Source organism: Myotis yumanensis, unplaced genomic scaffold (assembly GCF_028538775.1).
Source record: "Myotis yumanensis isolate MYYU_CA2020_CCGP unplaced genomic scaffold, mMyoYum1.0.hap1 SCAF_3, whole genome shotgun sequence".
NCBI classification, from domain to species: domain Eukaryota; kingdom Metazoa; phylum Chordata; class Mammalia; order Chiroptera; family Vespertilionidae; genus Myotis; species Myotis yumanensis.
Genome location: NW_027223754.1, coordinates 93,837,453 through 93,859,287, shown reverse-complemented (window position 1 = coordinate 93,859,287; position 21,835 = coordinate 93,837,453). Strand labels below are relative to the sequence as shown.

At 43.8% G+C, this 21,835-nt stretch overlaps 1 protein-coding gene across 5 annotated transcripts in view; it reads left to right on the top strand.

Moving 5' to 3' along the window:
- Positions 1-14,195: 14,195 nt before the first annotated feature.
- RUBCNL (rubicon like autophagy enhancer) overlaps positions 14,196-21,835 on the top strand; it is a 79,883-nt gene continuing 72,243 nt past the window's right edge. For 4 of the 5 annotated variants that reach the window (XM_070407484.1, XM_070407486.1, XM_070407485.1 and 1 more), the window contains exon 1: positions 14,196-14,345. The gene's annotated coding sequence lies outside the window, so the exon portion shown is untranslated. Of the gene's footprint in view, positions 14,346-18,878; positions 18,936-21,835 lie in introns of those variants that run through there. The other variant, XM_070407483.1, reaches the window with a different exon arrangement.

The window sequence follows — 21,835 nt, the reverse complement described above, 5'->3', positions numbered from 1 at the left end:
GTCTGGGTGAGGGGCTGAGGGCTGTTTTCCGGAAGTGAGTGACTGAAGCTTCCAACTGCTCCTTGTTTTCTTTTTTTCTTTTTTTATTCTGGGCCAGCTTTAGCTCTGAGGCCTTGCCTCTGAAAACATCAATACAATGTTGCTAAAGCCCGGCTGAATGAAAGCTGGTTTCTGGAGTTTTGTTTTAGTTTCTTATTTGCAACATAGTACATAGTTGCTTAGAGTTGCAGCTGAGAGGCCAGCAAGTTAGGCGGGGAACGTTGGAGTCCGCAGTCACTGAAGCAAGCAAACCTCCCTGCTCGCTTCAGTGCATGACTGCCGGCCTCCATCTTGGCTGACAGTTAATTTGCATATACCCACTGATTAGCCAATGAAAAGGGTAGTGGTCGTACGCTAATTACCATGTTTCTCTTTTATTAGTGTAGATATTGACAAAACAAAGACTAGAAGAATCCTGTGTTTCTTCCTGCAACATCAGTTTAAAGGAACCTAATTTATTGATTTGCAACCTTCCTTCAAATCCTCTCCTGGGAGCTTGTTGCAGCATCCAGGGGCTCCAGCTGAGAACTACTGGATCAGAATCCGCATTTTATCAAGGTTTACAATGATTCTTATGCACTTTAAAGTTTGAGAACTTAAGAAATACTAATTGTGCCGTGCCAGCACAGCCAAGGGTTTGGTGAGCCTGAAGGGAGGTGGCAAAGGATTAAAGAAAAGACAGCCAAAGAGAATATAGCTGGGGCTCAGTGGATCAACTGTGCCTGGATGAGGCCACAGAGAAGGATCCAGCCAGCAAGCTGAGGCTTTATTTTATAGTCAGAGAAAAACAAGGTAGTAATCAACATAGTTACAATGTTCTTGTGAGTTTCACTTGTTTTGGCAGCACTTGCTGCATCTCCCACAGCCCATTAGCTACCTCGGAAGGAACTAGGGAGCAGCCATAAGGTCAAGCTTAATAATGCTAAGAGGGCTCTGCCCTCTAAGCTGGGACTTGTTTGTGGCTCTGCCACAGGTCAATCAGAGGCTTAACTCTAGAGCAGCTTCCTACACTAATCATCAAGAAAGAGACATACAAACATTAGTAGGCTCCAAATTTGATCATGTCCAACTGTTCAGAACCCTTCAGTAGCTACCACTGCCCTCAAAATAAGGCTCCAACTCCTTACTACAGCTTTAGACTCTCATGTCTAGCTTCCTCTCCTTATGCTTCTTCCCTCTCATAGTCCAGTCAAATGCAACTTAGAGCAGCAAAACATTCCAGCCAGGCTTTCTTTTCGCCCTTTGTGTTGCACATATTTTTGCTGACTGAAATAGGACTGTTTTAAAGCTAAAGAAATACATCATTTGTTAGGAATAGTGAGCATTTAAAAAAAAAGGTGTCATGGCCCACAAGGCCCAGTAATGTGGCTGGATCAGTGCATCAGCTCTGCTCACAGCTAGCTCAATTGGAGAGGCACATCTCTTCCCAAGAGGGTTTTTAAGTCAGCAACTCTCAACCAATGGCGTGTTTCAAGGGACCTTTTTATTTACACTTGGTTTGACTCTCTGACAGCAACTCCAAAACTACAGAATGACAATGGGACCCTTGGGAGGCCTTCTGAGCTGACCAAATGTTGTAATGATTCGTTGAAATGTTCTATTTGTCTTTCCTTATTCAAATGTGCCTAGTGGTTAGTGTTGTACATGATATGGTGTCAGCTGTGTTTGCAAGAATGTCGCAAGCCAGACTAAAGAGCTTCTGATCCCCTCAGAATAGAAATGAAGCTTCCTCTTCTATGAGGAAGTATTTACTGGCAGTAAATACTATATGCTAAGACTAGGCATTGACTTTTAAACTAAATCGACATTTTCCCTGTAAGTAAAAAAGAGAGCCAGGTATTAGCATCACAATTTCTCTGCTACTTTAAGTCCATATAATTTAACTACCAATTTCTTGATAGTAAAGACATTCATTCACAACTAGTTAGAGAGAGAGATAGTTAATACTTAAAGTTTTTAGACTACAGAAAATATACCAGTCATGCTCACAGTCTGTATATTTTGCCAAAACTCATTTATTCAATATATATATATTTAAGAACCTATATTATGTTCCAAGCATTTTGATGATTAGAAAGAGAAAAAACTGAGATATTTCCAAGGGATTCCAGGAAGCCAATTGGCAGAGATACTACATTGCAGTTCCAGGAACTACATTTCATCAGTGCATTCTCTTGGGATTTGTACTAGTTTTCCATTGCTATAATAGCAATAGTTCCTTACTATATAACTATAACTAGAGCCCAGGTGCACGAAATGCGTGCATGGGGTGGGGTCTCCTCAGCCCAGCCTGCACCCTCTTTAATCCCAGACCCTTTGGGGGATGTCCGATTCTTGGTTTAGGCCTGATCCCAGGATAGGGCCTAAACTGGCAGTCAGACATCCCTCTCACAATCCTGGGCCACTGTCTCCTAATCACTCACCTGCCTGCCTGCCTGGTCGCCCTTAACTGTCCCCTCCCCCCCGCCGACCTGATCACCCCTCACTGCCTCTGCATGCTGACCTGATCGCTCCAACTGCCCCCTCTCTGTCGGCCTGGTCACTCCTAACTACCCCTGCCACTGGCCTGGTCACCCCTTACTGCCCCCCCTGCTGGCTTGGTCACCCCCAACTGCCCCCCTCTGCTGGCCTAGTTGCCCTTAACTGCTCCCCCCTGCTGGCCTGGTTACCCCCAACTACTCCTCCTGCTGGCCTGGTCACCCCTCACAGCCCTCACACTGGCCTGGTCACCCCACGCAGCCTGCTTGTTCAGTCATTTGGTTATCCCCCACTAACACCTGCTGACCTGGTCACCCCACGCAGCCTGCTTGTTCAGTCGTTTGGTTGTCCCTTACTAACCCCCTTGCCAATCTGGTTGTAGGCAGCCATCTTTGTGAGGGCATGAGGGTTAATTTGCATATTACCCCTTTATTATATAGGATGGTTTCCTATTGCTGTTTCATATTACTTACTATGAATTTGGTGGCTTAAAGCAGTACAGATTTATTATATAGTTCTGGAGGTCATAAATCAGAAATGGCTCTCACTGGCTAAAATCAAGGTGTCAGCAGGGCTGTGTTCCTTTTGGGGGCTCTAGGAAAGAATCTAATTCTTTATCTGTTCCAACTTCTAGAGGTGCCTGCATTCTTTGGCTCATGGCCTCCTTTTATCTTCAAAGCTAGAGATGATGGCTGCTAGAATCACTCACATGGCATCACTGACTCTCCTGTCTCCTTCTTTCACTTATAAAAACCCCTGTGATCACACTGGGTCCATGTGGATCATTGGGGAGAATCTCATCTCAGTGTCAGTTGATTAGCAACCTTAAGTCTATCTGCAAACTAAATTCCCCATTGCCAGTAATGACACAATTATAGGTTCTGGGGATTAGGATGTGGACATCTTTGGGGACTCATTATTCTCCCTATCACAGAATCTGATTTACTCTGACCAAACTTACTGGAAATTAATATATAATATATAAGCAAGTATAATAATTTATTACTCTTTACCACGAAAAATATAACTTTGGGGGAGTAGAGTAGGTGGAAATGTCCTTGTTGGCTGGTCAGCACCTTCTTTTTCCTTAAGCAAATTGATACAGAAAATCTATTTTTAAATAGAAGATATCTTGGAGAGCATGAAATCAGAGCATAAAATCAAGCTGAATGCCTGTAAAGGCTGGTGAATTGAGTCAGTGAGAGAAAAGCTGGCCTTAACTGGTTTGGCTCAGTGGATAGAGCATTGGCCTGTGGACTGAAGAGTCCCAGGTTCGATTCTGGTCAAGGGCATGTACATTGGTTGCGGGCACATCCCCAGTAGGAGGTGTGCAGGAGGCCGCTGATCGGTGTTTCTTTTTCATTGATGTTTCTAATTCTCTATCCCTCTCCCTTCCTCTCTGTAAAAAATCAATAAGAGAGAAACCAAGATGGCGGTATAGGTAAACACCAGAAATTGCTGCCTCCCACAACAAATTCAAAAATACAACTAAAAGACAAAACAGACATCATCCAGAACCAAAGGAAGGCTGGCTGAGTGGAAATTCTACAACTAGAAGGAAAGAGAAAAGCACACTGAGACTCAGAGGAGCTGCAGAAGTGCAGAAGTACGGAGGCAGGCACACGCGGCAAGGGCTGGCACCTGAGGACGCTGCTGTCTTTTTGAATTAGGAGGGAGTCACAAGCCCCTGAGTGCTCTGAACTCCAGTTCTAGGTGAGTCTCTGGGGACCCAGACTCATACAGGGAGAAACTGGACTGTCTGGCAGTGGGCAGAACTTGGAACTCGAGGGCGGCTTTCTCTCAAAGGTGCTTGCAGCGATTACCAGGACACTGAGACGCCGGGCCCCTTAGGGCAGGGCTGAGGATCAGCCATAGCTGCTTGCTCCACCCTATTGATTCCCTGAGACCCCGCCTCACCCAGGCTGCGGCAGAAGCTTTTGCATATGAATGCCCTGGCCCTTTGCAGTCTGAAAATTACCTAACAAACTTCAGCTGGGCCAGACAGACCCAGAACTTCCAAGAGAAGGCCCAAGGCCCCACAGCAGCTTGCATTGCTTCACAGCTGGGCCTCATTTGGGCACCTCCAAACCCCAAACAAGGAAGGGGAATCTGCAGATCTCTTCGTAGCTCCTGCTGGGTAGCCTCAGGCACAGGCTAAATTAGCACCTCCTTATATTCAAGAGCCAGTGTACCCAGTGGTCAGAGTGGGACCATCCAATTAAAACTCCTCAGATCCATAAGGGACACACTCAGGGGGCAGACTCAGTGAGCACCAAAGCCCTACTGAAGCAAGTCTTGCCTCATAAGGGTGTCTGCAGCACAGAAGTTCTCCCACCATAGACACAGTTGATTCTCAAAGCCAATTGGCCTGGAGGTCAATTCCTCCAAGTGATAACTACAACAATCAAGGCTTAACTACAATAAGACTACAACAAGACTGTGCACAAAGCCCACAAAGGGGTGCACCAAGAGTGTCCACCTCAGGTGATTGGGGAGGCTGAGCCACTGGGCCCTATAGGACACCTAGCACACAAAGTCACTCTACCAACACAGGGAAGCATAAAAAATGCGGAGACAAAGAAACCGGTCACAAATGACAGAAATGGAGGAAAGCAAATGACTGGATATAGAGTTCAAAACCACACTTTTAAGGTTTTTCAAGAACTTTCTAGAAACCGCCGACAAATTTAGTAAGACCCTCAAAAAGATGGGTGAGACTGCCGATAAATGTAGTGAGATCCTCAAGAAATCTAGTGAGACCATCAACGGTATGAAAAAGGACCAACTAGAAATTAAGCATACACTGACTGAAATAAAGGATATTATGCAGAGTTCTAACAGCAGACTAGAGGATCACAAGAATCAAGTCAAAGATTTGCAATACGAAGAAGCAAAAAACACCCAACCAGAAAAGCAAAATGAAAAAAGAATCCAAAAATACGAAGATAGTGTAAGGAGCCTCTGGGACAGCTTCAAGCATACCAACATCCGAATTATAGGGGTGCCAGAAGAAGAGAGAGAGCAAGATATTGAAAACCTATTTAAAGAAATAATGACAGAGAACTTCCCCTACCTGGTGAAAGAAATAGACTTACAAGTCCAGGAAGCCCAGAGAACCCCAAACAAAAGGAATCCAAAGAGGATCACACCAAGACACATCATAATTAAAATGCCAAGAGCAAAAGACAAAGACAGAATCTTAAAAGCAGCAAGAGAAAGACAGTCAGTTACCTACAAGGGAGTACCCATACGACGGTCAGCTGATTTCTCAATAGAAACTTTGCAGGCCAGAAGGGAGTGGCAAGAAATATTCAAAGTGATGAATGCCAAGAACCTACAACCAAGATTACTTTATCCAGCAAAGCTATCATTCAGAATTGAAGGTCAGATAAAGAGCTTCACAAATAAGGGAAAGCTAAAGAGTTCATCACCACCAAACCAGTATTATATGAAATGCTGAAAGGTATCCTTTAAGAAGAGGAAGAAGAAGAAGGTAAAGATACAAATTATGAACAACAAATACACATCTATCAACAAGTGAATCTAAAAATCAAGTGAATAAATAATCTGATGAACAGAATAAACTGGTGATTATAATAGAATCAGGGGCATAGAAAGGGAGTGGACTGACTATTCTTGGGGGGGAAAGGGGTGTGGGGGACTCGGGAAGAGACTGGACAAAAATCGTGCACCTATGGATGAGGACAGTGGGGGGGGGTAGGTGAGGGCGGAGGGTGGGGTGGGAACCAGGTGGAGGGGAGCTATGGGGGGAAAAAAGAGGAACAACTGTAATAATCTGAACAATAAAGATTTAATTTTAAAAAATAAATAAGCAATAAGATATATTTTTTTTAAAAAGCTGTTGGTTGGACCTATTGGTGATATAATTTCTATGGAGACAGGAGACCAGTATCCGTTGGTATTCATTGTATTGGTGCATTAAAAAATTTTAACTTATTGTAGCAAAAAATTTATTGACAAATTCATTTGTATCTTGTCGCTGATTATTTATTGAGTATTTCATTTATTTTGTTTTTATTGCTTTGTAGACAAATTTGAATAAATGAAAGCATTTTTCTCTCACCTCCCTGAGGAGGGCTAGCAGGACTTTGAGTTCCCTAGGGCAGAGCTGAGATTTTTGTATTTAACTAAATTATAGTTCTGTGGCATTGTAAGCAAAAAGGCAGAAGTTATCAGAGTGGAAAGTACTTTCTTCAAGTAGGAGCTAAGAAAAAGGAATTTTTTTCTTATGGAAAGGGTGAAGAGGGTCTGTGAGAAAGGGGTAGACTCTCTGAAAGGGCAGCATTTGGATGCTGAATGACTGAACATAAGAACCGGGTGAAGGATGCCTGTACCCACACTTGGCATAGACCGATAGAACTATCCACATTAATAGACTTCATAAATGAGAATCTCAGCAGTGACTATGATGGAACAAAGACCAGAAATATTTCCTCAGATGTTATATAAACACCTGGGGAGCGGGGAAGGCCCTTCAACACATGACAGATTTTTTTTTTTCTTGTCACTTATTCAAGTACGGAGACCAGGTCAACTTAATTTGATTTTGAAAAAAATTGAGAAAAATAAGACAATATTTTGGCACCAGAGTTGCAGAGGAAATTTCATACTAGCCACACAGGAGTTTATCTAGGTGTTTCAACTTTTCCTTACTAAGCAGTCCAGGTGGAAATGACTGGGGAAATTGTTTAAACTGGGCTAGAAGTCTACTGCAAAAACTAATGAAATGTAGACATGAAATGCTGAAGCACCAGGGAAGATGTAAAAAAAATGTATATAAGACAGTGATGGCGAACCTTTTGAGCTCAGCGTGTCAGCATTTTGAAAAAAAACCCTAACTTAACTCTGGTGCCGTGTCACATATAGAAATTTTTTGATATTTGCAACCATAGTAAAACAAAGACTTATATTTTTGATATTTATTTTAGATATTTAAATGCCATTTAACAAAGAAAAATCAACCAAAAAAATGAGTTACCCACGGGGGAAGAAAAGACAGTCATGTGTCATAGGTTCGCCATGACTGATATAAGATGTAGTCAATGGCATAAAGGTATAAAGGTAGGGAAATGTGAAGAATGTTCCAAGAGCAATTGGTGAGCCATTGTGTGTTTTAGGGTAAATGAGGCAGGAGTGAAAGAAAAAAATGAAAATTGCGTTGAGATTACTGTAATGAACACTTTATCTGTGAAGCTCCTGATTTCACCTTCAATTTTGAATGATAGCCTTGCTGGGTATAGTATTATTGGATTCAGTCCTTTGCTTTGCATCACTTTATATATTTCATTCCACTCCTTTCTGGCCTAATGTGTTTCTGTTGAGAAATCAGTGGATAGTCTAATGGGAGATCCCCTGTGGGTAACTTTCTGTCTCTCTCTGGCAGCCTTTAAGATTCTTACTTTGTCATTGATGTTTGCCAATTTAATTATGATGTGTCTTGATGTGGGTCTTTTTGGATTCATCTTGTTTGGGACTCTATGTGCTTCTTGGACTTGTGTGGCTTTTTTCTTCCCAACATCAGGGAAGATTTCTGTCATTATTTCTTCAAACAGGTTTTCTATTCCTTGCTTAGCTTCCTCCCCTTCTAGCACCCCTATTATGTAGATGTTGTTTCGTTTCATGTTGTCCCAGAGCTCCCTTAGGCTCTCCTGCTTTTTAAGTTTTTTTTTTTCCCAGTTGCTGCTCTGCTTGGGTGTTTTTCTACCTTGTCTTCTAACTCGCTGATGTGGTCCTCAGCTTCGTCTAGTCTACTGTTGAAGCCTTCCATTGTGTTCTTTATTGCAGCTATGTCATTCTTCATTTCCTCTTGATTCCTTTTCATGTTGATGACATTCTCATTCAGTTTTTTATAATTCTCATTGAGTTGTGTGTATTTGTCATCCAGAGGTTTGAGCATCCTTATAACTATTACTCTGAATTCTTTCTCTGACAAGTTACTTGCCTTCATTTAATTCCTTTTCTGGTGATGTCTCTTTTTCTTTCCTTTGGGGATTGTTTTTTTTGTTTGTTTGTTTTTTTGTAATGTTTTGTTTCTATGTCTTAAATCCAACTGCTTTGCTACCCTGGTTCTTTTAGGGGGTGGTCCTATGTAGATGGTGATTTTTGGGACCCAGTCGTGCAGTCTCTCAGATCTCCTGAGCTTGGTAATCTAGTGGAGCCCCCTACTTGAGCTATTTGGGTTCTGCTGATGTAGTTGAGTCTTGAATGTTAGTTTCTTATTTGTGGATAAAGTCTCACCATGGATTGTCTGGCAATGTGACTCACCCCAGCCTTGTTGTGCATGCTGTTGTGGATTTGATCATGGTTCCAGCTCTTGTGGAAAGGGTTGCCTGAGGTCTCACTGGTATGTGCTCACTATGAGATACCAGAGTTCACGGCCTGGGAGGAATGGGTCTTGGGGCCTTGAGGCTCAGGAACTATGACTGTGGCCAGTGTTGTGAGACTCTTGCTAAGGTAGTGTCACTCTACAACTCACTATGAGGGTCCTGGAGCCCGTGATGGTGGGAGGCATCTGTCTCATAGTCTGCGGTTGAGGCAGTGGGACTCTGGACAGAGTGCTATCCCTCTGCGAATCATGAGGGGGTCCAGAAGCCAGCAGCTGGGGATATGGGAATCTCAGAGTGTGTGGCTGAAACAGCATGACCTTGCTCAGGGAGACGAGTCCTCAGTAACTCACCAAGGTGTCCAGGAACAGGCAGCCAGAAGCGGGGATGTCATGGATACTGCTGAGGGAGCTATGCGTCCTTGGCTGAAGAGGCACGTGCCCAGTGGCAGCTCACAGAGGGGCCCAGGAGCCATCTGCTGGGGATGTGGGCTCGCAGGGCCCACATGCTGGAGCAGTGCCACTGTGGTGTCTAGAAGCCTGCTGATAGGGAGGGGGAAGTCCCAGTTTCTGCTTTGGGAGCTGCACATCCTTGGTTGGGTACACTTGCTCCTTACAGCAGCTCACAGAGGCACCCAGGAAATGCCTGCCAGAACATATGGCTCAGGGCCCCGTGCGCTGGATTGGCATGACTGCGGTGTCTGGAGGTCAGCAGCTGGGGAGGGGGAAGTCTCAGTTTCTGCTGTGGTGGCCATGCACCCTTGGAGGTGGACATCCTGGGGTCTGAGGTGAGGCAGCACAACTTGGGCTGGTGTGGCTGCAGGGTCCCAGGCAGTGTCCAAGCCAGTCTGGGTGGTGGTGATGATGGGTTCCTAGAGGAGGCCACTCTCCCCTTCAAGATGGCGTGGGCTCTGTTCCCAAGTCCCGCAGCCCAGGGAGCACCCACAGCGGTGGCAGGGACTCCCTATCCAGGAGAGCCTGGTCTGCCAGCCCCTGATACTCCTGCAGAATCTAACTGTCCTTCACTCACACACACACCACACACGTCCACATACACCTCTTACTCACTCATACTCTCTCCCTCACCTTTATCCCACCAGGTGCCATCTTCAGTAATGAAACTAAATGCTAGATTGAAAAACTGAGCAGCACAATTCACCATAGCTAAGATCTGGAAACAGCCTAAGTGCCCATCAGTAGATGAATGGATTAGAAAACTGTGGTACATCTACACTATGGAATACTATGCTGCTGTAAAAAAGAAGGAACTCATACCATTTGCAACAGCATGGATGGAACTGGAGAGCATTATGCTAAGTGAAATAAGCCAGTCAATGAAGGAAAAACACCACATGATCTCACTCATTCATGGATAATAAAGACCATTACAAACTTTTGAACAATAATAGATACAGAGGCAGAGCTGCCTCAAACTGATTGTCAAACTGCAGTGGGAAGGACAGGGAGGGTTGGGGGACAGGAGGGAGGGGAGTAAGAGATCAACCGAAGGACTTGTATGCATCTATATAAGCATAACTAATGGACATAAGACACTGGGGGGTAAGGGAGGGCAGGGGTTTGTCAAGGGTGGGGGGGATAAAAAGGGCACTTATGTAATACCCTTTGTAATACTTTTAGCAAAAAAAAAAAAATTAAAAAAAAAAAAGAAAAACTGAGCTTTGTATACATTAACTGTTTCCAAACATGTAATAATCTTAATGTCTCCCTCTTTGTAGGATGGATTCAAATCACCCCAAAGCCATGTGAGCAATTAAAAATTGTATGAAACACCTGAAACATGTAAAGTACAGGGTTAGGTCCTGGGGCAGGGAGTTGTAGGGGAAGGAATTCAGAAATGAGTAAGGTCCTCCTAGGTCCACAATGTAGAGGACAAGACAGAATACAAACAACTTGCTATTTGAACTTATTCATTCAAATATCAGATTACTGTTTACCATTGCACTCATGCAAGATCCCAAATTTGTATGTATGCCATCTTGCTGATCATGAAAATAGACCACAGAACAGGTGCAGCTTCTGATTTCTACTAATCCAGCTAAAGACATCTTCAAAGAGAAAATGTGGGAACTGTGTAATGAGAGGAGGAGAACTAAGGACAAGGTTTACTTATCTGTCAGACGAAAGGCACATACTCCTGGCCCTATCATCTCTATGGGAAAGGCTGACCCTGGGATCAGCATTTACCTGAAGCTATGGGGTTGTATCTCTGGCATTCCTAGATGGTTGGAAGTAAACAGTATTTTTGCCTAGGTCCACAATCCTTTTGTGTTAACTTTATCTCTTCAAGGTAAAGAGCCTCTTTCAGAGCATGGCATCTCTGAATATGCCTCATACACCGCAAACTACCTATCACCAGCAGAAGCAAATAGTAAAATGGCAGAACTATTCTTCCTTGTGAATGGGGGAGTGCACCAACCCAAAAATGGGCTCATACATCCCTAAAGGCAGGCAAAATAGGGCAAAATTTGTTAATATTCAAGGAAAGAATTTTTCTTTCCTATACTCCAAAGAAGTATTACATCATTAAAATGCATATATATTATTATAGTAATATATATATATAAACAAGTTCACTATTTTAACCCTTTTTAAGCATACAATTCAATGGCATTAAGTATATCACCCAGGACTTTCTCATTGCAACAGACACTCTGTGCCCATAAAACAATAACTCCCACTCGTCCAGTGTGGCTGTGTTTGAGGCTTGACCTATGAACCAGGAGGTCATAGTTCAATTCTTGGTCAGGCCACAAGCCTGGGTTGTGGGCTCAATCCCCAGTAGGGGGTGTGCAGGAAGCAGCAGATCCATGATTCTCATCATTGATGTTTCTCTCTCCCTCTTCCTCTCCCTCTCCCTCTCCCTTCCTCTCTGAAATTATATATATTAAAAAAACAAAAAACAAAAAACAAAAAACCCAGTAACTTCTCATTTTCCCTCCCCCAGCCCTTGGTAACTATCCTATTTTCTGTCTCTATGCATTTGCCTATTCTAGGTTCCTCATGTAAGTGGAATTCAATTTGTCCTTTTGTGGACAACGGATGTTTCAGACTGACAGGAAGGAGGAAAAGAAACTGAGACAAGCCAAATGCAGCTTCCCTTAGTTCTTTCACGCTCTGAGGCATGTCTAGGCTTCCCTTCTCTGGAGAGCTGCTTGGTAATGATGCCAAGAGGCTCCTTCTTGTAGCTTGTTATGCAGTTTATCTCATCTCAGTTCCGTCCTCTTTTGTACAGAGACTGATTTTCCCTTTGCTGACTCCATCAGTTGAGGCCCCAAACAGGGTCACATATCTGCTTATGGCACAAATTGCTTCTTGTGAAGCCTGAGGGAGGGCAGCTTCTACTCTCCTAAGAAGCTGTCGTGGCCACAATGGAACTTTGTGTATGACGAACGGGTGCTGGGTGTGAGCCAGGCTGGATGAAGTGGTGAGTTGTTCCTGATACTCAAGCCCTGAATTTTGGAGGGTACTCTGATCTGGAAGATGACTTTCCTCATGAAAAATAAAATGAAACCAGCCTCTGCTTTTCCTGCATGGTGCTTGGTTTGCAATTACCAATAACTTACTCAGAACTGACCAATCAACTTGACAATCTTGGAAAGCCCGTCCATCAGCATTTAGCACTTGGGAAATTCTACTTCCAGATCCCACTGGAGACAAAGCAGATTTCCCATGGGTATTCCTAATTCGAAAAAGTCTGTCCTCGAACTTCCTTAGTTTTAGAGCTACCTTTCCAGAATGCGAGCCTCCTATATCTGTGGATAGATGTTCTATGTGTATGTTTAAATATATAGGATGCCACACACAATAAATAGTTCACAGGCCAGACTATGGCATTTTTGGTTAAGATAGTTTCAAATTGGCTTCAATGGGAACTAACTAGATCTTACAGTCATGCTCCAAAATCTCTTAGTCTCCTTATAAGAATGCTTTTCTTGCATTGGACTATGTCCAGTCTGCTATGTTGCTACAGGTTGTTGTTGGTTGGCTAGTAGACTCAGTGATGTACTTTGCATGACATTTGCTCTTATTTTAAGACTAGAGGCCTGGTGCATGATATTTGTGCACTGGCGGGGGGGTGGGGGGGGATGTCCCTCAGCCCAGCCTGCACCCTCTCCAAGTTGGGACCCCTTGAGGGATGTCCCACAGGGATCAGGCCTAAACCAGCAGTCGGACATCCCTCCCACAATCCAGCACTGCTGGCTCCCAACCATTCGCTTGCCTGCCTGCCTGATTGCCCCCTAATCACTCCCCTGCCAGCCTGATTGATGCCTAACTGCTCCCCTGCCAGCCCAATTGCCCCCAACTGCCCTCCCCTGCCAGCCATCTTGTGACCACATGGGAGTGGCCATCTTGTGCCAGAGTGTGACATTCAATTTGCATATTACCTCTTTATTATACAGGATTCTTTCTCTTGGCATCTTCTTGATTCCTCTTCTCTTTTTCATATCCTGAAACAGGCTCTTACTTGGTCCCTTCATTTCATTATTCTCTGTCTTGCTAGTGGAGATAGGTGTCTTGCTTTGGTGTTAGATACATCTGCTTTCAAAGCCTGACTCTGCTACTTACTAGTTGTGTGACCTTGGGCAAGTAACTGAACCTCTCTAAGCCATAGATTCCTCCTCTGCAAAACAGGAATAAATGATTTGCTATTCTCAGAGATGTTGATAGGATTGCCTAAGATAATTAGGAAAAGTACCTGGCACATAGCAGATACTTAACAAATATTAGCACACATCCCACACCCACTTCTTTTGATTTAGTTTAATGTAAGCCCTTCCCAGTCAGTCTGAACTCCTGAGACAGAACCCCAAATGTCCAGAGTTCGTTTAGGTCTAAGCTACACACAGCTGCTCTCAACGGAAGCTGCGTGATTGACAGTTACTATTCACCTGGCTTTGCGATATTGGTTCCTGCTGTCTTCATCCGAACCAGCAGCAACTACGCAGTGCTGCGCCTTAAACTCCCCGCCAGGTTACGCCAGGGAGGGTGGTGTTCCACCGGTAAATTTACCCCCAAATACTTGTGATGTGGTTCCACATGTGAAAGTGACAAAGAACAAAGCTAAGGAACCATAGTTAGTGCGATAAGGTGTGTTTTCACCAAGTTGAAGGGACGCTTCTAAGCAAGCCAGGACTGGCTCACCTGCGCTTGTCACGGGGCAGGTAACTGGGAGATTCTTTCTCCAAGACAGGCGAGGGCGCTTCTGCAGCGCGCTGAACGCCCTGGGGGCGGCGGATGGCGTGCGCTCAGCTTTACTAACAGTAAGGGCTTCGGTTTCTGTTTGTGAAACTTTCTGTATTGTTTGGCAGCTTCTCCCCAGCACCCACCCGATCTGGACGCTCTCCGTGGCACAGCTGTGATGGGATTCCAAACCTTCGCCGCCAGTGGACAAATACTGACAGTGCAGTCCTCGGAATGGGGCTCCGGGCCAGCTGAGGTCTGAAAACACTCGGCTCCGTAATGGGTAAGTCCTAGCTCCCTGCTGGGCCCATTGATGTCGGTGCAGACTTTAACCCAAATTACTCACGAGGATCATTATTCATTTCAGGCAATTGTACCAAATGCTAAACACTGCTGCTTGGGGCGTTTTGGGTTGGGAATTTATGTCTTCCACGTCTACATACCGCTCTTTTCGACCTCTGAAAGCGCGGTCCCGTCTGGGCCCCCAGCGAGGGCAGGGCGAGATTTTGGGAGGGAGGACGACAAGAGGGGAGCACAGCTGCTTCCGGCTGTCCCCTGCCCACGTCGTCCAGGGCCCTGGGGAGGGACGAGGCAGAGGATACAGCAGCGAGGGGAAGGGGAGGGAGATGGGGGCCCAAGTTCCTTCCAGCTCTTTCCCGGCATCTCCTCGTGCAGTCAGCGCCGCGCTCCCGGGGAGCTTCTGGGGTTGCCTCGCAAGCCCCGATTCCCTGGGCTGGGGGAGGGGCGTGGCGGAGCCCCGGCTCCGCTCCTCGTTCCCGCTGTCTCTACAGCCGGGGAGCGCGGGGCTCTCGCTCCGCTGCTGGACCCGCGCGAGCCAAGACCAACGCGTCGCGCACAGGGAGCAGCTTTCCATCTCCCGGTGGGTCGCGCGGTGCGGGTGGCGAGAGAAGTGGGATGGGTTGGGTGGGAGGTGAGGGGGGAGGATGGGCGCCAGAGCCTCAGGGATCTCAGGGTAGGTCTTGGCAGCTGTGCGGGCCCTTGCAGAAGGTAGGAAGCGGCTCCCCTGCAGGGGTGGCGGATTTTTTTGTATTGACTTGCAAAGGGAGGGTGACTCTGCTGGCCTGGGTCTGGAAGGGCCAGAACGGGACCTCAAAGCACTTTTGCGGGGGACGACTATCGGCACAGAGCCTGCGCCCCGCTTGGTTCCAGGCGCCGTGTTCCGGATTCGATGGCTTTTCTCGGTTCCTCAAAAGTGCGCCCGCAGAGGACCCTCTCCCGAACTTAAACTAAGCCAGGCTGCAGCATGAAAGCACCAAGTCCGCTTTGGTCTGAGCGCACCTGCAGAGACTGCCCAGGAAAAAGCGGGGTTGCTGCATTTTATCCTTGCCCCACCCACCTGACCGGGACTGCGAGGTGGGATGGGATTTGCTACAGACCCCTGCGAAATTGATAGTTTATAGAACGAGGAGAACTTTCGGAGGAGGGGTTATTTAGCCCTAATAGGAATTAAGACTCAAAGGAAAGGGCGTACCCAGTAGCTGCCCTTTGGAAGGAATTTGGAAGGATCTTTGAGTGAAGTTGTGGTGGGAAAGTGCAAAGAAGTGAGGGGTCGGGAAACGAGTTTCTTAGACTCTTTCCTAAGGCCGAATAGCAGTGAACTTCGGTTTGCTCTTGAACTTCACTTGCTGTTGTGAGAAGTGGGAAAGGAGGATAACTGGAGGGAGGGTAGTATTTTGAAAAGTATAAAGTGTGGTCTCTACACATTGCTGTCCACACCTTCCTCTTGGCTACCAACAGAACCTGTTGAGAACACAGAGTTAAGGCAGCAACCCCCCGGCAGTGCTGGAGTTTTCCATATTACCTGTCAAAAGTGGCCGGATGTGCCTGTTTCTCAGTCTCTTGCTTCAGTTCCTCTTCACTGCACTACCATGTGAAACTGCCCATCATGGCGTGTCACCAGGGGAGGAGAACTTTGCCCTTTTTTTAAAATTTTTTTTTTGTCAGCTTCTCGAGGGCCTGTACAAAGTGGGGGAACTGCTAGGATCCTAGATGAAAACTGAGAGCCGTGGCCTCTGGGGAGTTAGATTTGATTAGACATGTTGTTCGGGAGACCTGTTTAACTCTGAAAATATTGCTTGCTTTCTAAAGTTGGAGTTCTTGATTTCTGACATGGAAGATTCTGTCAGAGCCAAGGATAAATATCAAGAATGTCATTTTCATTTGAATGGTCTTTAGAGGAAGATAAGTCAAATGCTCCAGAAAGAGTATTACCCGCCCCCCCCCCATCTGAAGGCATACAAATAATAATAGCATTGACAACTTTGAATAGTTTCCCTCATTACTAAATTTAGATTGATATGGAAAAGAGATGCACATGGTTGGGTGTGTTACTGTTAAAATTTAAGCAATTATTTTTAGATAAGCATGTCCAGCCTGCCAGAGATTATAATCATGAGCGATACTAGTGCCTGTGTGTCATATTGTATCTTACCATGATTCCAAATAAGGCTTCTGATTGTTTTTTCCATTTTAATTAACAAACAGGAGTTGAAGGATCCCTCAGTTAAGAGGTTGGAAAATAAACCTAGATCTCCTTAATTATGCTGACTTAAACTAAACTATAAGTCTTTATAAAATCACACTGATGGTGATGATAAAGCTAAATTTTATAGTATATTGTGTGTCAGACTGAGATATGCATGATACAATTCATCTAGTTCTCACAATAATCCTGTAAAGAAACTGAAGCAGAGAACCTTGCCCAAGATGACAGGGCTAATAATTCATTTCTCTCAGACTGGTATAAAAATTAAAATTGGGACTTTTTTTTAACTTCTGTATTGTGTTTAATCCCACACATAGGGGTGGACTGAGGGGTGCCACTAAAGGCTCTGGAACAAAGTTCCAGAGTTTGTACCCTGAGAATGCCACTGGGTTGCTATGTGGTGTTTACTTTTCTTCCTTTTTCTTCCCCTCCATTTTTTTTTCATCTACAAAATGATGATAATGATTCCATATTGACTGAATGCTTTATTTCTCACTAGAAGTATGAACTGTGGAAGTGAAATAATTCTGAGAGATAAAAATCAAGAGTCACATATTTTTGTCATCTATAACATTAGGCTGGAAAATGGCAAATGAATAGAAGGTAAAAATTGTTATGGAGCTGAAGGGGTTTGTTTGCCTGCACACATCAAATCCCAATAAAATGCCAACAGGAGTTTGCAGCAAAGAAAGTAAGGGTTTATCTAAGGAAGTGGCACCAAGCCCAGAGACACAGGTGAGCTAGTTCTCTAAAACCTGGCTCCCCCGTGGTTTCTAGGGGATGGGTTATACAGGGGAAAACAATAATCATGATGAATAAGGGAGTTAGGGTCATGCATTTGGTCCTGATGTCAGCCATAGGACCATTCTGCCTGGCCTAGCAAGGGTGTGGTCAGTAGGGTTGTTCTGCCTTTCTGAGTGTGGAGCTGAAACACAACTGGGCCTAGATGTTATCTTTAGTTTGACTGAAACTCTGTCTCTATATCAGAAGACCCAGCCTTTATTCCTAGACTGTTAGATGCCAACCAGAATCTGGTGTCCTAAGGGCTAAATGACTAAGAGAGTAGACAGGCAAGGAAAGAGGGAGGCAGGTGAGTCATGGTGCTCCTAGACTGGACAAGGACATTTTGAATCAAGAGGAAACAAAGAAGAAAAGGTCATATTGAAGAGAGGAAATTGCTGCAGTTACAAAATTACCAACACACTTCATGTGATTTGCCTGAATTAAGTTTGAACATTGTTGATTCCCCTCCCCCCCAAAATACCTTGAGTTTTGTTCTTGAATCATCTGCCCTTCATTTATTAAAAGAGTTAAATATAAATGAAACTTCAAAGGTTTTGTTGTTGTTGTTGTTTTTGCTTTGTCAAAGAGGAGGCATTTCCTCTACCCGTTTAGGTTCTTCTGGCTGGTCTAATAGTCAAATTGACATGAGACAGATTAGCAGGAGAAAAACAAGTTAAAGTTTAATAACATGTCTACCTCTTGTATAGATGGGAGAGACCCAGGAAAACGAAATAACTTATCAAAATGTCAGAAGCCACCACCTTAAATACCACTTTCAGCTAAAGACAAAAGAAATTGAGAGTAAAGAATCAGATATGGGAGGTTAGCAGGAATAGCATAGCAAACAGTAAGATTATTATGTAGATTTAGGTCCTTGCTTTCTTCATTGACAACTTATTCTAGAGATTTAGATAGCCTCTGCTTCCTGGTACAGTGAGAGAAACACTTTTAAAAATTGAGATTTCCTCTACAAATGTCCTTAGATAAATCTCCTTTTACAAAGGGTAACTTCTGCTTGGTTTTCAGAGCTTCTCTATGTCTGTTTTTTTTTTAAATTAACCAGTCTAAAATAATCAATATCCCAAAGAAGCATATTTTGGGATGGCAATTCTACTTACTCCTCTTCACAGGTAACATTGAAAAGCACCCACAGTCAGCAGGTGCTTTTCTCTAGTTTATTCAGGTGATGAAAATTGGAGGGTGGAGTTTATATTTTTATCTTTACACTTTTTCCTACCTTCTTGTGTTCTAACAAAGTATAATAGATCAGAAATCAACTGAGTCCTGAAAATATATATAAAGTACTTTCCTATTCTCTCTTTATTTGAAAACTAGAGGCCCAGTGCATGAAATTCATGTGCTTGGGGCAGCGGGGGTCCCTCAGCCCAGATTGCAAGAGGACACAGTCCAGGCCGCGGGACCCCACCAGTGCACAATCGGGGCTGGGGAGGGACGCAGGAGGTTGGCCAGCTGGAGAGGGACCATGAGAGGGCTCCAGGACGTGTCTGGCCCATCTTGCTCAGTCCTGATCAGCCGGACCCCAGCAGCAAGCTAACCTCCGGTTGGAGCGTCTTCCCCCTGATGGTGAGTGCATGTCATAGCGAGATCTCTGGATCTATTTTTGTTCATCAGTTTTTGTTATGTTTATTATATTCCACAAATGAGTGAGATCATGAGCAACCTTAGCATATCAGCATATTACTCTTTGATTGGTTGAATGGCTGACCGGATGACCAGACACTTAGCATATTAGGCTTTTATTATATAGGATTGTTCTTAGAAGACAGCTTTTGGTACATATGGCCACTTTAAATCTGGTAGGTGAGGAGACTTGAACATTTGTGAATGCATATTTTAAGAGTGTTTTAAACAATATTGCTCAATTGTTAAATTATTTTGAGGAGACTGAGGGAAGCTAGATAGGGACTGGGATCATGGAGGAGGAGGGAGGGGAAAGACAGGAACCCAACTAGATGGAGTTACTAAGGCACCCCAACTTGGTGGGGATGGAAGGGCACATGCAAGAGGCATGAACTTTATGACAGGCAGCTTGCAGGTAACCAATCAGAAGACAGTGAGGCATCTAACCAATCCCAAGAATGTTATTAAGGCAGAATTCTTTGAAAAGACCAATCAGGAACTAGTAAGGCTGCCTCTCCTCCCCTGCATGCTAGGTTCTTGAGTTGATGGCAGTTGTGGCTTATGGCCATGTGGGACTTCGCACGTGGACTTAGACTTTAATTAGCTTGGATGCTGAACTACTCCTGACTGTAACGTGGAAAGGAAGCTCTGGACACTGGCCTGCTCTTGGTACCCCAGCTGCACCTTTTCCAGGACTGGCTTTTCTCAATAAACTTCCGTACCACTGACTGTTTTTGTCTGAGACTTCATTCTTTGATTTTGCAAGATAACAAATTCAGACTCAAATGCCATATTTTGGTTTCAATTTAAACTGCCCTAGTACCTATATAAAATCTTTGGGGTTTTTTTAATGCAGCATTTATTTTTATTTTATTTTCACATGTAAAATTATGATTTTATTTATTTATTATTTAAAAAAAATTTTATTGTTTAAAGTATAACATATGTCCCCTTTCCCCCCCCCATTGACCTCTTCAAGCCCGCCCACACCTCCGAGCCCAGGTCTTCACCCCCCTATTGTCTGTGTCCATTGGTTATATTGGTTATGCTTATATGCATACACATTCTTTGATCTCTTACCCTTCTCCCTCCCAAAGACCCGCCCCCCTCCCGCCCAGACTCTCTCCTGCATTCCCTCTTGAGGTTTGATGATCGGTTCGATGTTTCTATGTCTCTGGATCTATTTTTGTTCATCAGTTTATGTTATGTTTATTATATTCCACAAATGAGTGAGATCATGTCATACTTATCTTTCTCTGACTGGCTTATTTCACTTAGCATAATACTCTCCAGGTCCATCCATGCTGTTGCAAATGGTAAGAGTTCTTTCTTTTTACAGCAGTATAGTATTCCATTGTGTAGATGTACCACAGTTATTTAATCCACTCATCTGCTGATGGGCACTTAGGTTGTTTCAAAATTTTAGCTATTGTAAATTGCACTGCTATGAACAACGGGGTCATACATTCTTTCTCATTGGTTTTTCAAGTCTCTTAGGATATATTCCTAGTAGTAGGATCACTGGGTCAAATAGGAGTTCCATTTTTAATTTTTGAGGAAACTCCATACTGTTTTCCATAGTGGCTGCACCAGTCTGCATTCCCACCAGCAGTGTAGTAGGGTTCCCTTTTCTCCACATCCTCACCAGCCCTTGTCATTTGTTGATTTGTCGATGGATGGTAGCCATTCAGACAGGTGTGAGGTGATATGTCATTGTAGTTTTAATTTGCACCTTTCTGATGATTAGTAACTTTGAGCATTTTTTCACATGTCTCTTGGCCTTCTGTATGTCCACTTTCAAGAAGTGTCTATTTAGGTCATTTGCCCATTTTTTAAATTGGATTGTTTATCTTCCTTTTGTTAAGTTGTATGAGTTTCCTATAAATTTTAGAGATTAAACCCTTATCAGAAGTAACATTGACAAATATATTCTCCCATGCAGTGGGCTCTCTTGTTATTTTGTTGATGGTTTCTTTTGCTATCAGAAGCTTTTTATTTTGATGTAGTCCCATTTGTTTATTTTCTCCTCAGTTTCCATTGTCCTAACCGTGGTCGACAAACTGCAGCTCATGAGCCACATGCAGCTCTTTGGCCCCTTGAGTGTGGTTCTTCCTAAGCCTTAGAAGTACCCTAATTAAGTTAATAACAATGTACCTACCTATATAGTTTAAGTTTAAAAACTTTGGCTCTTAAAAGAAATTTCAATCATTGTACTGTTGATATTTGGCTCTGTTGACTAATGAGTTTGCTGACCACTGTCTAGGAGATGTATCGGTAAACATATTGCTATGAGATATGTTGCTGCCTATGGAGTCTTCTAAGATTTTTATGGTTTCCCTTTTTATATTTAAGTCTTTTATCCATTTTGAGTTTATTTTTGTGTATGGTGTAATTTGGCAGTCTAGTTTCATTTTTTTGCATGTATCTGTTCAATTTTTCCAACACCATTTATTGAAGAGACTGTCTTGACTACATTGTATGCTCTTGCCTCTTTTGTCAAATATTAATTGAGCATAATGGCTTGGGTTGATTTCTGAGTTCTCTGTTCTGTTCCATTGGTTTATATATCTGTTCTCGTGCCAGTACCAGACTGTTTTGATTACAGTGGCTTTGTAATATAACTTGATTTATGTTATTGTGATCCCTCCAATTTTGCTCTTCTTTCTTGATTGATGCAGCTATTTGGGGTATTTTTTTTTATTCCATATAAATATTTTGAGAGTTTGTTCTAGGTCTGTGAAATATGCTGTTGTTATTTTAATGGGGATTGCATTGTGTGTATAGATCGCTTTGGGTAGTATGAACATTTTAATGATGTTGATTCTACCAATTCATGAACACAA